This window comes from Stegodyphus dumicola, chromosome 10 (assembly GCF_044657685.1).
Source record: "Stegodyphus dumicola isolate Sdum_Otavi_A_Nest chromosome 10, ASM4465768v1".
NCBI classification, from domain to species: Eukaryota; Metazoa; Arthropoda; class Arachnida; order Araneae; family Eresidae; genus Stegodyphus; species Stegodyphus dumicola.
Window position 1 is genome coordinate 119,812,749 of NC_140777.1, and position 19,076 is coordinate 119,831,824.

General features: G+C 33.3%; 1 protein-coding gene across 4 annotated transcripts in view; it reads left to right on the forward strand.

The window, feature by feature from the left end:
• The window catches only part of raskol (Ras GTPase-activating protein raskol), a 730,597-nt gene that overhangs the window by 287,811 nt on the left and 423,710 nt on the right, over positions 1 to 19,076 (forward strand). The gene's annotated exons all lie outside the window — the stretch shown is intronic.

The following is a 19,076-nucleotide window of genomic DNA, read 5'->3' on the forward strand; positions in this document are numbered from 1 at the left end:
TCTCTCTTTCGGTCTAATTGGCTTTTTTAGAACATTTTAAAAATTCAATTCCCTGCAATTTAATAACTACAATTTCAATAATAATGATAATAATACTGGACAGTGGAACAGAAATTTTATTCATTTGGCGGTTAATAATGAGGTACGGAGAGGACGCTCTAAATCTGCCTTACCGTATATCTATTAGTTTGCCCTGTCGTTCAATTTGTTTCCCATTGCGATAGGGGCGGAGAAAATAACGGTTTACGGTTAATAATTACTCTGAGTTTGGCGTAAAAGAGAGGGAAAGCGAAAGAATAACAACAACCATTTTTACATTTTTTTTTGGGGGGGGGGAAAAGAGAAAACAACATAAAAATTTCGTCCGTCAAGAGGATGCGATGATAACGAAAAGCCATCGGTATAATAAAAGCGCTGGGCCAGTTGCGTTGAACTCTGGTTACGGGGTTGCTGTTGGCGATGGCTCTTCGGGTGTATGGATCAAAACTCGCCGAAGAAATTTCCAAAGTTTGTAGTATTTGTGTTGTTTTCATTGAACATATGATCATGTTTCAGAAACTGACGGACGAGTAAGAATTTAAAAACAGCTTTTGGCAAGTATCGCCAACACGAAACAATTTATTTTTCTTGAGCATTCTCAACTAAGCTGCCTTTTGATCAGTTTGTTACTGATAAACAGACTGAGCCGTTTAAGTGACCTCTTAATAATTTAAATCTTTATATCTTTATTTTACATTTTTAAAGTAAATAATGTAATTGATAAATTAAAACACATTTCATTTGTAATACATTCAAGTGATAATTTTTGATAAATATTTGCAATTTTGTCATCATATAAGTATTATAAGGCGTTTCTAATGTCATGTGTTACATAACTGATAGAGTACGTTTTTCTAAGAACGTTTGTGATGTCATAATACTTTTTGATGGAATAAACAGTATTATAACACCCTCCAATTTTTCGGTTACGGCCTGATTCCACAATGTGATTGTTAGAAATATCTTTTACAGGGATACACCAGCAATTTCTGAATTTGCAAAACGACGGGTTAATAATGCCTTTGGAGTATATAACCAAACGGAAAATATTACCTGTAGTTTTTCTTTGCAAACAGATTAACGTATTGGAAGATATTTTGTTTAAGAGTGTACTAATAAAAATTTTAAATTAAAAGAATATTGAAATTTATATATGAATAAAAGTATCTCATGAAATTACATTTTGTATAAACTGGCATTAACACAGTAGACGTTAAAAAAAATTTTTTAAATGGAATTTGACTTCCCTCCCACTCCTCCACATAGTAAAATTTAAATTTTGTTAAATCTATGTCTCCTAGCTAGCTAAATTATTAAAATTTCCCTACCTGTCTCCTAATTTTTTATTTAACTAGATCCACCACGATTATTTTAAATATTCGAAAACACGTAGGGGCTCGTAATTACGTTACACATCTATAAAACCACGAAAACGCCCATTCATCCAGCCCATTCGCCGGGAATTAAACCCTGGACCGAATTACAGGTGTTCAGTGACTTTACCACTCCACCGCTGGTGGGCCTGAGTAAGACAAGAGCCCTGAAGTTTGGTGTCCCTGAACAGGTAGCTCTACCTCAAGGCACAGGAGTATCCTGCAGATTCTGAATACTGTTCTCAGGCGGAATATGTTTACTGTTCGAAGAGAACACGTCCTCTTGAAACATTTTAGAATCCCTCGAAATATATATTCTACAAAATCAGTATCAATATATGGTCAGTTTTGTTTTAGTTCAAAAAAAGTTCAAATTTGCATGCTTCAGCTGTGTCCATGAAAGAAGCTTCTCTGCGTCTAATTAATCTATCTTAATTAGCTTAAAATGCAGCGAATCCTCTTTAAGACTCTTTAAGGCTTCATATGATTTTGGTTTTCTGCGGAGAGGATTTTCTTTAAAGAGGTCGCCAATACCGACAGTTATCTACTGTCTTATGATGTTACTGGTCGTCTTAAGGAGATGGTAGCCACGGGAGACTTCACTGTACATTTCGATGTTTTTAGCACAGATAATTATTTCGAGACGTTATCAAAGTGAAAGCTGATGTCAGCAGAAAAGTAAAGATTCCATGAAGCAGTTTAAGAGAGAGAAACAAAATTTCGTGTGTACGGTAGCAGCCAGTGGTATAGCTAGAACTTTTGTCTCCCCCCCCGGGGTGGTCTCTGAGTTTGCCGCCTTTACTGATATAAATTCAAATATTTATAAAATATGTCAAAATGACATGTAGGGAGTAAATTAAAACTCTATGTTTATTTTTGATGAAAAACTTTAGTTCCAACATTTTAAAGTTACATTTTTATTTTGCTTTATTTTTGTTCTCAAAACCAACAGTGGCATTGTAGAGGTCTATTAGATTATTCCAATTGACATTACAGGAAGATTTCTTAAATACAAAATAAATAGTTATAGCTCTTAATTACTTCTTAAATGATTTCTACTTAGAAAATGCTTCTAACAATCAGCAGCCCACCAGCGGCCGAGCGGTAAAGATGCTGAACACTGGTAGTTCGGTCCGAGGTTCGAATCCCGCGAATGGGCTGGCTGCATGGGCGTTTTCGTGGTTTTCCCCATGTGTAACGTATATACGAGCCAGTTTCCCTTAGAAAGTCCTCCACGAAGGCATCCCTCCCTTTAGGCAGATAGCCCTTTGCCATAATTAAATAATCCAATACAATCCTAACAATCAGCAACACTTACAGCAATGGAGAGGAAAGTTATAATATTTGAAATATGTAGTGTTAAAATATTTGAAACTTTGTTCTGGAGATTGCATTTTAGAATAAACTGCAAAAATTCAAAATAGCCGCCGCTGCATATTCCCGTTTCGGTTTCCCTAGCAATAACGGAAATAAAACTCTGAAATATTCCTCTCTTAATGAGGAACTCTTCCTAATGAGAGTCACCGTGATCATAGCTTTGTTGATATTCGTAATTGTTTTCAAACGTTTCACTGGAATTAGGAAGTATATAAAAAATATGTAGCTGTTGCAATCATGTGATGTCTGTGAATACTTTATCTTGGAGTAAAAACTATTTTTCTCTTCAGTTTAATTTCGTATGAGAATTTAAAATATTATTATTCTTCACCTTTCTCGACGATTCACATGATTAACCCCTGTAGAACAATGTTTCACTCTAAAAATGTGCCTCCCGGGGAAAAATGCCCTACCTCTCTAGCTGCGCCGCTGATAGCAGCTACGTAATTCTGAGAACGTAAACAAGCATCGAACATCACCCATAGCTATATTATGTAAGGTCAGTTCTAAAAGAAAAACAAAATCACTTGTAACCGTAGTTCTTTGTTATTGGAAGTTTTACAATCTTTTCGAAACTAAAGAAAGAAAATTTTATAATATAAAAGCACAATCTTTTAAGGCATAACATCTCAACCTGTGGTATGCGTCAGGGTTATGCGAAAATTTTATCAGTTATGGGCGAAAAATAGCAAAGCTTTATAATAAATACTAATAAAATCAAAAAACGCAAAAAATTTTAATTTGATATTGAATAGAAAAAAAATCAATTTGACTAATTCCGATGTGAATGTATTCAAAACAATTCTGAAATGTATTTAAAAGCAACGTATTCAATACAATTTATTAATTTTGTGGTATAAAAGTAATAGCATCGTAAGATACATTGCGTGAATACTGCGGGTTTATACGTTCTTAAGGGAGAAGTTAGGCGTACTCTATTAATTACAGTCTTGTCTCACGGAGGAAGGAATCGGTCTGTCTCATTAAGAGGTACACGAAATAATTAAATCTCGTTAAGAGGTATGCGAAAAAAAAAAAAAAAAAAGGTTGGAAACCGCAGTTTTAAGACCTAGTAAAAGACAAACTATCTCTTTTGAGAAAACGGAAAAATACTGGGCATATTTGTCGATACCTTTGCCAAATGCGCGATATTTTGCCAAATGTGTCGGACTCTCGTTTAAGTGATGCCCCTGCAGAGCGAAAGGGGTGATTAGAGCTGCCCAAAAGCCGTGGGAAAGCATCCACCCTCATCAAGGTTTGGTCCCTCGATCTCCGTTTCGACCAAAAGAGGTGGGGAGCATTAAAAAAAAAAAAAGAAAGAAAGAAAGAAATTCTGCATTTTTTTGCCCGCCCGTATCTGTTGCTCTGCACAATGAGATTCACGTATGCAAGCAACAAAGCCACTGATATTCGAGGTCCGTTTTCAGTGATTTATTTCAGGAATCTTATAAAAACGTCTCGAAATCAAAACCTGTATTGAAACTTCAGGCTAATTGGTTGACCATATGGAAAAAAGTTGTTTGTTCGCTTTAATTATCTTTATAAATGTCTGACAGGCATTTTCCAGGAAACGGTAGGAATATTGCATGATTCTATCAATATGCCCCTATCCCTTCCCCCCAATGAATTAAATACGTTTATAAAATACAGCGAACCCTTTGGTAACAACCTTTCGTAACACCTTTGAAAGTGAAAATATTTCTAAGAACAATAAATAAACACTACTTATCATCTCTGTAAATCGACCACCATCACAAAAGACCGTGATCATCAAAACTCAGTGGTCTTCTTAGAGAGGATTTACAGTATATGCCATTTTCTTGGAATAATATGCACTTAAAAAAAGAGACCATTTCGTTAGGCTTTCAAAATTGCATTAAAATGTTATTATTAAACTTAAAAATAGGTGGTGTTTAGAAAATAAATTTTTGTTTTAAAACTCATGAAATAATGAATAAATTAAAAGCTGAAAAAATAATTTATCATATGGTTTATTGCGAACACGAAAATAAATAATTTTCTTAAAAAATTTATCTATAATTTCGTATCACCAATAAAAAACGTAATGAGCGCTTGATAAATTTATAAAATTTATGGTTTTTGACAATGCAATTCGATTAATAGATTTTTTTTATCTAAGCGCGCACGTTTTTATTATTCGTGATATAAAGTTGTAGATGAATTCTGTAAAGAGACTTAATTAATCTTTTCTTCCCACGAAACTATATCACAACTTTTTTTTCATTACATTACAGTGCATTAATTATAAGTTTTAAATAAAAGCTTATTTTCTAATTTTTTTTTTTTTTTTTTTTTTTTTTTTTTTAAATTTTCAGGTTTTTAGTCTCATTGACACGTTATATTTTTCAACAATGAGGAATCACTCTTTTATTTCTAATAATTTTGTTATATCAAATAGTCGGAAAAAGTTCACCGATTTTGCCAAAAACTCCAAAATTGCATCAAAATCTCAAATAACTTTCATTTAAAAGATTTTTCCCCCTTTATCCGATTGTGCGAGCAGTGAGATTCTGAGATTTTTCAGTTTGTTTGTTAAGCGAAGATATAAGCGAAAAATCATTTCAACATTTAAAAACGCTTAAATCGGATTTTGAAAAACCGCTTCGCCACAGTCTTTCACAATATAGTTGATTAGTTACAGGTACAGTATGATCACAAAATTTGAACTCGATATCTTATCAGAAAGTAGTTTAAAAATCAATGACAAACTTTTAACCACAGCGAAAAACATCATGACTGAACTAAATAAAAGCTTATAATTAAAAAGAGGTTCAATTAAGTTAATATAATATATAATTATAATAATTTTTCTAATAATTTTTCGCTTATATCTTCGTAAAGGGATTTGGTGTACAAAAATGTTGAATATGTAACTTCACAATTTTTAGGACTGAATGTTTTCTAACCACTCACAAGGAACCTACCAAACGATAACTGGTGGCAATGGCTACTGTCACATCTCAGTTTGATTCTTGTCATGTTGTTCACTTACGGTAAAAAGTTTTAAAGAAAATTCTTTGATTTCATGTTTTCGAAGTAATTAAAGAACCAAGTAATTCTCGTAAAGCGTCTATCGTCAAGCAATTTATTGTTAAACTAATCCCCACACCCTTCAGATTTGGCATCTGGGAATTGCTTCCAGTTCCCTAAAATGAGATCTTACATTAAGGACACCATTTTGGTAATCATGTCAAAAATGTGAGAAGCGACACTACGGCAACAGAAAGAAAGTACTACAGGTGTTGACTTCTATGAAGCAGTCCGGAAGTTATGTTGAACGTGCCAAAAGGTGCATAGCATTAGAAAGATAATGTATAGGAGGCTAAGCAATGGGGAAAATGTTTTCTTAAGATATCAACATTTTTTAGTAAAATCTAAAAGCAATATTGTAATGTGCAATTTCAGTAAAAGCTGTAAAAAATATCCGCTTCTGTGGATTAACAATCGGTTGATGTAACACCTCCCGTAGACTGAAAGTGACCAGTATTTCTGAGAACTTAAATAAATATTGACACTGAACGTCAGCTTTCTAAAGCCATTGAAATTTTTAAATAAAATATTGGGAATGAAGTTAATTTTAAATATGTGCAGGTTGTCTTTTTATTCATTGAGTTTTTATCCCATAAATTTTTATTTTATGGGATGTATTTGTTCCTCTTAATACAAGTTTAGAATTAAATAGAAATATATTACACAGAAGAGAAGTACATTTTGTTCTGTATCTGGTGTTTCCTAGCTGAAATAACTTTTTTTTTTCAGCTGTAAGCTAATATTGATCGTGTAAAGTCCATTCTTCTGGCATTTCTTTTTTCTTTCCGCTACAATTATTTTTCTTGTCTCTCCGATTATTAACAGCTTACCACACAAAAACTATATTGGGTAACCAACTTTAAAGAATAATTCTTGCATCTATTTTACAGAATAACTTGGGGGGGAGAGAGAAAAGAAATCGAGAAGAAAAAGGTGAGTAGCCTTACTACGTGTTCTCTCGAAGGTTCAGGTTATACATCTTTTAACTGATCAATATCTATTCTTTCCTGACCATTACGATTCGAAACATGCGGCAGCCTAACAGTTGAAATAGTTTACCTCTACAGTTGTAAAACATTCCACAATTATTATTTAGCCAATGCTGAATAATAATTGTGGACTAATACTATGACAAAAGTAGGAAGATTATACCTAAGAGTTGGTTGCCTCATATTTTCTTAGGATGTGGTAAAGGCTTTAAATTCCAAATTTAAATCATTCTCAAATTCCGAATTCTCTCCCCCTTCTTAATATTCCATACAGAACTCTAAAGAAGAAAACGCAAAGTGGGTTTAATGTTATCACCGCTTTATTACGTCTTGGCTGCCGAACGAGTGGTTTAATTCGACACTTGGAGCATTATACAGATAAGATGAATGCGTCTGCAGTTGTGAACGCTGAGGATGGGGATATCAAGTCTGAGTAGATGCAACGCAGCTCTCAAGACAGTAAAGCTTGAGTGGAGGCAAACGGAAGTAAACGTAATTAAGCACGGCAAGAAGAAGAAAGGTATAATTCCCTTGAAGAAATCGCCAACAAACATGTTGCTGTTGATTGTATGTTCTGTAAACAGGATTACTTAAATTAACTTCGCAAGATGAGCACCACGAAATAAATGTTATTGTTTTTATGCAAATCCAAGTATAATCATGAGTGCTATTTATAAATAATATTGTAATAATAAAAGTCCAACTTATAAGCAAGAACTTGACTTACTTGAAAATGGACTAGATTTTTTTCAATTTGATTACTATTCTTTGCAATGTGCAGATAGGGTTGAATGTGCCCAAGAATCCGAAGAGAGAACGAGACAAATTAGGAGCAACGATGTTGTCTACAAAGATTACTGGATCTAAATAATGATGCTCCAAGGCATACTTAATTTTCTTTATATTACAATTATTTACTTTCGTGACATTCTTTGACTGGCATGTGTGACTTCTGAGTCTGAAACTATGCGGAACCATAAAGACTTGTGTTTTCACTAACTGTGACGGTTGTTTTAACTCGAGGTAGATTTAAATATCGTAAGTGTAACTACTAATTGCATTCTTCTGCTTTTCTTTACTGATAGATAATGTGTAGACTTAATTTTCAAGAATGACTTGCAATTATTCGACGCATTTGAAAATACGATCCTGATATAACAGTACTTGTCACTTATTAAAATCAGTTTCCTTCTAAACATATTTGAATTTATGGAGCGGGTGAGTTTAATATACGATAATTTGTATCTTGTAAATCTTGATATCAGTTTTAAACTTTTCAAGTAAAATAACATGTAACAACTAAGTCAATAATTATCCTAAAATGATGATTAAAATTAATGATAAAATTTAACTATTTACTCAAATTCGAAATTCAGTTTTTAATTTTTTATAAAATATTTTAAAAATTACACTGTTGATGAAGTTTCGTTTCTTGCAAACAATTACGTTCCATCTCTTGTTTGTTTCATATTGTTTAACAACAGTTTTTCAATTGTATTCTCAATTTCGTAAAATTGCTGAAACTTTTCTGATCAGCACTTTTCAGTTCAAGAGTTTTTCGTAAAAATTTCTTGTGCTCTTCTAGATTCGTTTGATACAGGTATGCACCATCTTTTTTTTTTTTTTTTTTTTTTTTGTCTGCATCACTTTCGCTGTCAGTTTCTGCAATTCTTTTAACAATTTCAAAGTCAGTTTTTACATTCGTTGTCTTAATTGTCTCAATTTTTCACTTAATTGTCTCAATTGTCACTGATTGTGTCACTATCATAATTTATCTCGCCTGATGTCTGAAACATTAACTATATAAGTCGTAATGCTGTGAAGCATACCTATATTCTACATAAAAACGCCATTTTCGAAAATAGTTTTTAAGTAATTTTAAGAGGTAGCCCCTTACAATGGCGGCCCTAGCAGAGATATCGACTTAACTATCTCCTTCGAAGTGTGTTCTTTTTCACAAAATTCAGTTCTATTCATCATTTTCTGAACGTTTTTGTAATGATAGTTTGAAAGCTTTTGTAATATACCCTAAAATTAAAGGTTAAATATTAGAAGATGCATTTGAAGGAAGAGACATAAATGGTGGATGAACTCCAAAAAGGGAGACTATTGATGAACTGTCGGATATTCTGGCACGGAAGAATCAATCTTTTGCCTATTTGAGTTTAATAAACGGCGGATTTTCTATTTATTAAATGTGCATGCATTTGTTTCAGTTCCTGGGTGAGTGAGTTAGTGAGTAAGATTTTTTTGGCGCAAAACCCGAAATGATTATTATGCGCCAAACACGAAGTAGATAAAAACATGAATGAATGATGCTTTGAAATTGCTTACCAAATCCAGAGGGTGAAGTTATATAAACACAAGGTAAAAACACATATTAAAATACAATACACAATCTTTAAAACAGATTACATTAGATAATAAAAGCCAGTCTCTTTTAAATAATTACAATTGACCTCGCTTCCGATTAAACGGTCAAGAGAGTAAGTCACAGCTATTAAAATATTTCTGACGAAGATTATTAAAACTTGGACGCTCAATTAAAACATGACGGACAGGTATACAAACATTACAATTTAAACAAATAAGCTCATTTTCAGCTTTTAGAAGATAGTTATGTGTCACTCTAATGTGACCAATCCTGAGTTTGAGTTCCTGGAAATTTGAATGTAATAAGCGGCTGAGTTTAATAAATGCCGGGTATTGTATACGTTTATTTGTATCGAATTCATTTATTCAAACTATTCCGCAGAAGCCGTTGTTAGAATGATGTGTATATCTTTTCGCCCAAATGACGTTTTGCTCAATTTTCCTTCCTTAGTAACACCTGCGGAGGGTGTTATTTTGCCCTTTTTTTCCCACTGCCTTCTTAATCTCAGTTCCACGTGTCAAATGGGAGAAATAGATATATCCCCTAATTTTCGTAGGGTTATCGTTGAAAATAAATGGAACTTAAGAAAGCTTCTTTTTATATAGTTTTTTCTCTCTCTCTCTACAGTGTATTTCAAATTTATTGTTAGGTATTGCGCAAACGATTATTCTGTTCCATGGTTTTGTAATATTTGGCGTTAGAAATATATTCTAGACGAAAAATATTTTAAATTAAGCGTAATCTTATTTTTTAACGTGAGAAGCGAGTGTTATCGTAAGGATAACTCCTCCTCTAGGGAAAAGTGGTAGAAGAGTTCTGGGCGTAAGAGTATCAGAGATTTCGATTGTTACCTCTCGTTGGGTAAAGGAATTTTGGGACGAAACGCCATTGAGCGAGAAAGCCTATAGAGGGTTAGAACAGAACGAATATTTTCGATTTATTTATGGTTGCTTATAATTGTTGTGTAACTAATCTCACTTGTCTAACTGAATCAGAGCAATCCCACGAATTTTATCGTGGCAAGAAGTACAAGTTTGCGTTTGTTGCACCATATATATGATAGCCCAACTTTGCTGAGTTCCACCTCAAAACCCGAGACGTTCGATACGGCAGACAGCTGTTGTTTATAATTTCTGAACTGTTGTGAAAATCCGCCTTGAAATAATTATTATAAATTTTTAAACATAAAAAAGGGATATTTTTTTAAAAAGGTGAATTTTTGCGATTGCTTTTACAAATGTGGTTGCTGATGAAATGTGATATATAAATGATGATGTTTCAGAAACGCATCCTATTTTTCTACGTTTCTTATAAATTATAAAATTTTTGAATATCGGTCAAGTTTTCGTAAATGTCGTTTGTACCATGAATTCAGTCAACTCTCTAAACCAAAGCTTCCTAACAGGGTTGGTATTGATCTCCGGTGAGTCAATGAAATTTTAAAGGGGCTTAGTGATGATCAAGGAGCCGATAGGGGGCGACAGCCGAATATGCACCGGCAGTTGATCGGCATAATCAAAATCTTATTGATTACAAAAAATAATAATAAAATTGATGATTAATTGTTTACTCAGCTGTATCATATAATTGGAAAGAAATCATAGAAATCACAAGGGGGAAAATGCACTAAAATTATTTAATATAGTTTTGACATCAGTATTTTTTAATATATACATTTTCATGCACCAAGTGACCAAAAAACGTAAAATACAAGATCATAAAGAAACAATAAAAAATAAGTGCATGTAACGCAAAATTAGAATGGAAAACATGCAATAATATTAGAAGGGATAGGTTGAGGGAGGATATTTTTGAACAAGTGATTAAAAAATTAAATTACGCTATATTATGCGAAATATTAAAAATATTGCATCAATACATCAAACGCAGCTGGTCACATTCATTAAAATCGAACTTTTTTGCCGTTAGAATCTGTGATTTTGTCTCTGATAACTTGTTTATATTTGTAAAATCAAAATAATTATAATAATACAAAAAAGTAGTTAATAGTAATAAATAAGTTATTTATATGCGATTATTTGTATTATGATTATGTTGTATACTGTATATATTAAAGGAAAGTATAATGGGCTCGATGAAGAAAACTGTTCTTTAATGAGGGATCGATGCAAGAAAAGGTCTCTGTGATCTTCACAGAATACCGAAATTATCTGGGAACATGGATGGTCGTCTTAGAGAACAGTCACTGTATGTGAAAAATTCATTCAAGAAATGTGCCCAATGCAACAGTAGCGCTCAACTTCAACACGGAATAAACAAATTCGCTAACCGTCAGCTTGCAGTCGTATTTCATGCCATTATCTCGTTTCTGATGGATGATATTCGAAAAAGAACTAAAAAATGTACTAGCTAAACAACTGGCATACAAGTTTGGATACAAACGCAAATTTTGAACATTATTACTGTCTGTTGGCAACAATTTAGAGAATATACAAGCCATGGTATAGTGTTTGTGTTGTTTTCTATGTATGTACTTTATGAGGTTGGTTTTTTTTTTTTTTTTTTTTTTTTTTTTTTTTTTTTTTTTTATGACTCCTGGGATAATTTCCCTTGGATGAAGGAAGTAAACTCCGATTGTAATTCTATGGTAATGCAAATAAATTCGCAATTTACACACGAGTAAACGACGTGCCCGTTTCCGTAGCAAAACATTCAACCTCGTGAGTGCTTACCGCTAGCGGTTCACCCGAACGAATACGTTCCGATAGAGAAAGGAAAATAGATAAAAAATTCGATAAAAAGAAAATTCGTCATTTCAGAAGTAAACACATTAAAGGGGGAAAGAAATGGAAAAGAGAAGAAACCTTGACGATCTGCCCGTAAATTTGGTTGCGCCCGATGGGCAAGGGCTGGCCTTAACCTTCGATGGTGGAATGTCATTCTGGAGTGACCCTTCCGTGGCGCTGACCGACCTCTTCGCACCAACACCTTCGGAATGGTGCACGAGGAAAGGAAAGGCCCTTTTGGAACGCTGTATTCGAATCGGGAAATGGCTTATTTTGATCGCCGCGATGCAAATTGGTGGAGAAAGTAGCCGAAGCGGAGGCGTTCGATAGGATCGGTGAACACAATGGGAACTTCGGACCTTGTTTGTTTGTTCTTCCTTCTCTTCCGAATCGAATCACGTTGGGCCACGGATTGTGGCCATCATTGAGATATGCAAACAAGGAAGGGCGCCTTGTCATGTTTTGAGTGTACTACTGATTAGAGAATTGATCAAAGTAATGATTTTGGCCGAGGCTTGAACAGGAATGTATTGGATTTTCAGACCCTGCGGGCGTAATGTATTGTCTAGACAAATCATTCCGCCAGCGTCTTGAGTTTGAAGTAGCTTGGCATTCTTCGGATCCAGATTCTATAGAAATTTTATGTTTCTTTGTTGCCCATTCTAGCCGAAGAGAGTTTTACTTTCCTGTTAATTTTGTCTTTTATCCAACTCATCAGTCGATATACTTTATTTTCCGCTGCATGTCTGTAATATACTATATTTTCATTCATTTTCTATCCTTTTTGAAACAGTTGTTTGTTTCTATAAATTGAAATTTGAGAATTAATTTTAGACTGGATTGTTCTCCTCTCAGTTGATTCTGGTATTCTCATGTTTCATAATCTGTGCTCAAAATCCAAAATTTATGTTTTTCATCTTTTTAGGTTCACTTGTTTAACGCGTGTGAGGACTACTTATAAGTACTACTATTGCCTATGGTAATAAGTCTTGCCTCCTCCTTCCTTTTTGGAGGGGAAACGAGTCCTAAAACTTCTGACCCAGTCTTATGGTTTGCTTGAGTAATACGTTGCATTTTTAATACAATGTTGAATTAAAGATGTGTTTGAGATTAATAAAACAGTATGGATATGTGTATGCATCAAAATGTAAAGGAATTGTGATTAAGAAGTGTTTTGAGGTAAATTGTTAATTTCTAAAAGCTTCTTGAGTAAATTGTCAAGCGCCGAAACACTACAGAATGGTGTAGATTGATAATTTTCGCCCCATGCCTTCTTCCCGTCATGTGCCGAAATAACAACCTTTCCCAAGAAGTTTTCTTGATTTAGATCTTGCATTTTAAGTTATATGTAAAAATATAAACTGTACATATTTTATGTTAACATATTACAAAATTATGTATCAATTTCAGGTTTATTATATTAAAAATATTTGTCATTAATGTATTAAATAATATATAAACTATTGTTATATTTAATAAATAGGAGTAAGGAAATGTTTCTATTGAGCCCGCGAGCGCATAACACTACTGGACACTGATCATTCGACTCGAATTTAAATACCGGCGAATAAATTGGCTGCGTGGGTCTGGTTTTCTTGTGTGTAACATGAATACGAACTAGCTTCCCTAAGAATTCTAATGTTCCATAAAAGCATCTCTTCGCTTGAGAAGATATCTGTATTCTTTTCCATAATCAGTTAAGCCATCATCTTCTTCTTTCAATTAAGTTAAATGTACATTCATGAAGAATTAACCCAAGTGAGTAGAAATTAGAGTAAATTGCTATCTATAAAGTTCTAGTTAATTTATGTGTCTTTGGCTACTAGAAATTTAGTGAACTTTAGTTTTCTCCTTAAAAAACTATAAAACAGAAGTCCAAAGAAGGGTTAAAATACCCTTTTATTCACTCAAAGAAACACTCACAGTCGGCCCCTTCTCGGGCTTACAGAAAAGCCTCCACTTAGGCTTTAACTTATGAAAGAAAATAAGGAATTAACTAATTCTAACATACGCTAAACTTTAGCCGAAGCTGTACAAAAATAACTAACCGGGTTGGCCCATAATTAAGCCTCACCGATGAATACCAACGGGCACGTAAAAGTACTGCCCAACGTAGTAAGATAGAAGGCGCGACTTGGCCCGAAGGCAAAACACGCTTTACAGAGAACTTCTGAGCTCCTCTACGGAAGTGACTGAACTTCTCAAATAAATACTAGTTCTACTTCATTTACATAAAACGCGATACTGAAATCACTTTCCGGTAGGGTATTGTAGGTGGAAAACAAGAATTTAAAGGAAAGGGTTTCAAAATTAAAAATAATTATCATAAAATTAAAATAATCCCCACATATCTTTTGCTTAAAACAGGGCATAATTATAAGCCATCATATGAAGAAAACCGATATTATTCCGGCTTCGAGAGCGTGCCCTTTCACTATCTAGAAGATCCGAAATCAGTCGTTGCATTATGGCTTTTTCTGAAATTGGAGTTCAGTGTAGTTTTGTGAAAAAAGCTGGTTAGAAATTCTGAACTACTATAATACTTAGCTTGAAGCATGTTAGTTGGCAGTAAGTACTTGAGTAATCTGAGCTCTTAAATTACCAAATTAAGTTAGCAAATGACTACTAACTAATTCTAATGTTTTACGAAGAGGCTTTTTCTGAAAACCATTTATTATCGACTGGCTCAAATTGAACAGCTGATCCACAGTGCTGTGATGGGCTAGATATGCTGTTTGATAGAAGTGGAATTTATTCTTCCCAATGAGCCAGTGTATAAGTCTGCTGAATGTAAAGCTTAAATTTGATTTCACAGATAAAAGATAATTTCTTTTTCGGGTAGGCTTCGCTTTTAGACCTAAAATCTTTTGATTTATTTGATTTATTTGTTTAAAGTTTTCATTAACGCCAAGAAGATCTGTATTCTGGCCGTTGATCTTAGTACTGGGTTTCCTGATTGCCAATGCACATTCCCTTGCATAATATTCCCCCCCCCATTGCCCAGAAACTAGTCATTAATCCCTGTGATTTTAGCACATAGGGCAGCATATAGGTTTTGGTGATGTTCCAAATGAGCCTTATCCCAAAACGACCTTAACGGTTTTATTCCCGATTTAGCCCGAACCATATCCAGAAACTTATGATTAATCCATATAATACAAATGGAATAGCATATATACGTGCTATAGCATATATTAAGCAAACTTCTTTATTTTTCGACTGAGATATACCATTCATGATATTTAATTGTACTAGATATCCTGTTTCTAGTCCACATATTAAAAATTTTGTAGGATAATTTTTCTATACGCTTTGAAGGAGTGAATTTCAGAATAATATTAGTAACAACCAACCTACATTACGGATTTGTACAATATTTCATTAAATCTTCTGTAAGTATTGATGCGAATATTCCTTTTCAGACTGATAATCTCATCTGTTGTGTCATTCAATTAAACTTTCAACTTACAAAATTTCTTTTTACTTGTCTGAACTTACACATAAGTAAATACATCATTAAACTCTTCAATCTTGAAGTTCATTTTTTAAATAATGCAAACATAATTTGCAAACATATTTGAATAACACTTCAAATTTCAATTGACAGTTCAAAATTAAACAATCGTGCTGAATAGGTAAATTGATGGATGACTTTATTGTGGATGATCTATGGACGAATATAGTCATATTCGCGACGCAATGTATTTATGTACCATACCATGAGTTGTTAGAAGCAATCGAGACCTATTTATAGTCCTATGTCCAGAATTATCGAGACTTATAAAAGTCAAAGTTTATAAAATTTTATAAAGTCAAATTTTAAAAGTTTATAAAAGTCAGTAATTTTCTTTGGTATCATAAAGTGTAACCAAATTTTAGATAGACTGGCCAATTAACGCTAAATCTAAAGAAAAAAACTGAAACTTGAGAAAGGTTTAAAAGACTTTTTAGTTAAAACTAAATAAGAACAGAGGGTACACTTTCTGTTTATAACTTAACCAGCCACTTGTGGTGAGGCAATTAAAGATAACAGTAAGTTCAAATGAAATATTTAAATTCAAATAAACCAGTAACTAAAGGATACGCAGATCAGTTAACGCGAAGTTAGCTCAACTTACCCTTCGTAGATATCAGCTATCGACAATTAGAAGGCAAAGACGTACACTGCAAATGGCTTAAGAATCTTGAAAGACTGTAGATAACAAGCTGCTTTTGTGGCATATCTTAGAACTGTTCAAAGTTAAAGGGGAAGATACACGAGTATTTTTTTGACAACCTTTGCTTAAAAGAGGTTAAAAGCTTCCATTAAAAGCCAATTAAGCTTCCACTAATGTCTTCTAAATAAAAATCTTTTAAGAAGTATTTAAATGACAAAACAGAAACTGAAATTTTTGTGCATATTGTTTTCGTATATATTCATATCACAATGTAAATGACGATAAAGAAGTGTTACGGCGTTGACTGCACTGACTTTGCGTTCTCTTATTTATGGAAGGGAGCGTTAGAACACAAACTGTGTTACAACTCAAATAAGGGAATATTTTCCGATCGGAATGAATTGGGAATAAAATTACTGAATCCTTCCCTAAGGTACAAAATGGAAATAAAACTGTTAAAGTTGTTACGGAAACAGGTTTAATCAGCACTAAGCCGTAGGTTTTTCTGTCTGGTTTGATAAACTGTGAATTATGTTGCCAGAGTGGTACCATTTTCCTGTTCGGTGGCATAGCTAGAGGGAGCGATCCATCCCATACGGCACATTTTTGCGCGCCGTATTTTTTGCGTGAAATATTATTTTGCAAGGGTTGCTCACATGCATCGTCGAGTTAAGGAAAGAATAACGAGATTCTGAATTGTCATACGGAAATAAAATGAGAACTAAAATAGTTTTTACCTTAGGTAAAGTAATTAAAGAAATCCCCATGGAATTTAACTATTGGATACTCTTGTTAAACCGTTTTCATTCCATCGAAACTTTCGAAGGAAATTTACAAATATCAACTTTATTATAACCACGAAGACATTCATAAGGAAGAATTTCTTGTTAAGAGAGATGTATTTCAGGGTTTTATTTCCATTACTGCTGGTGAAGACGAATTAGAGGCGGGTCTTTCGAATTTTTGCAGTTTTTTCTGAAATACAATCTCCAGAACAAAGTTCTAAACATTGTAATTACTAGTGCGAACTTCCTTCGTAGTAGTTGTACTGTTACCAGCTGTCATGAATGTCTTCCAAATAAAAATCTTTTAAGAAGTATTTAAATGACAAATGCTTATTTTGCATTTAAGAAATCTTTCTATACTGCATACATCGCAGCAACTGAAGTAATTGAAGTAATAAAATAGACATCTATATTATTAGATCTCTAGAAATAGGTGGTTTTGCGAGGGAAAAAAAAGAAAAGGAAAAAAAAAAATCCGTACAAGCAAAATAATCATTTTTAAAATGTTGGAATTTAAGTTTTTCTTCAGAAATAAACGTATAATTCAATTTATTTCCCTGTCATTTTGACTTCTTTAAGTTATTTGTTTGTATACCAAAAGGGGCGGCAGATTCAGAGACCGCCTTAGGCGACTAAGTCAAGGACCGACCCGAGCAAAAGCTGTAGCTACGCTATTGTTAGAAAATTACAGTCGGTCCTGTAGAAATCTGGGATAGTACTTTTGAAAATTCTTTCTCTTAAGCGGACGCTCGAACAAACTTCAATATTTGCTTTTGCTAGGTCACTAGTGAATAGCGCAGAACCGTCAATCACTTGAGAATTTTATGTCTGTCATTCTATCAAATCCTTTCCCATGCTACTAAATAGCCAATAAATAATTTGCATAGCCGTCAGTTCCTTCATTGTTAATTCTTTAGACATCTGAAAGCGGCGAACGTTGGGAAATCCAAAGAAAATTTAAGCTCTCAATAAAAATAACAAGAATCTTGCGACTTAAATTCACAGCCACCTCATTAAATTTCAGTGACGTGCAACTAACTGGTTGGGCTGAAATGACGTCCTGTCTCGTTAATGTCAACAAGACAAATACCAGTCATAGAGTTTGAAATCGCTTATTCTTTGAAGTACCGCGATTCTTGCGGAGCGTTTGCCTTCCGCGCTACTTTCTTTTGAACCGTCATGATGCTGTCTACACATGAGCGCACGTTCCAAGCATGATTGCCTTTGGAGATGGTGTGTGACGAGAAAGTTCTCTAAATACTTTGACCACCAAGCTTATTTATTGCAAGATCTACAATAAGTAACTTTGCTTTCAACCGAGTCATCATCATAATTACCAAAATCTTCATATCCTCTTTCATTTGAATACTACGTAGATAATATGAATATTATGTCAGTACCAGTATTATTTCCTTGCACTGAAATAAAAAACAGCTGGTCATTAAAAAAATGATTTTACAGCGCAATTTTGATATTGTGGAGGAGCATTATTTTTCAACCTTACAAATTTTTGCATTACCAATAGAAATCAGAATGAGTTGCCACTTGGTTGGAGCTTAATAACTTTCATTTAATATTTCAAGTTATGAAAATGCATCTTTCATTAATGTAGCAAAAGTGAACAATATAACAGATAATTTTATCTGAACTTTTTAATAATGTTCTTCAACGAGTACTTATAATAACTGAATTCCATATTTAAGACTAAACGTACGTGCTCGCCTGCATTAAAAATAAATCTGAAAATGATATGCCCGAATAACAAAATCAATTAATAGAATAGCATTGTTAATTGTATAAGCTATTATTTTTATGAATTTATCAAGGGCTCGCCACACTTTTATTATTCGTGATATAAAATTGCAGATAAATTATATGAAGAGAATTATTTGACCTCATTTTCCCATTCATTTATATGATAAATTATTTTCCTCTTATAATTCTTTAATATATTAATTATTATTATTAATTCATTAATTATTTTAATAAAAGTTTATTTTATTAAAACTTATATTTTTCAAACGGTAATATATATTTTGATACTTTGATAATAATATATTTAAACCAGTCTTATATAAGATCATTATTATATATTCCAAGCGGCACTGTAAGTAATTAGTTCTCAGGTTGCTTGGCAGAGTATAAGATATTTAATTTATCTTTCCGATCTTAACTGAATAACCT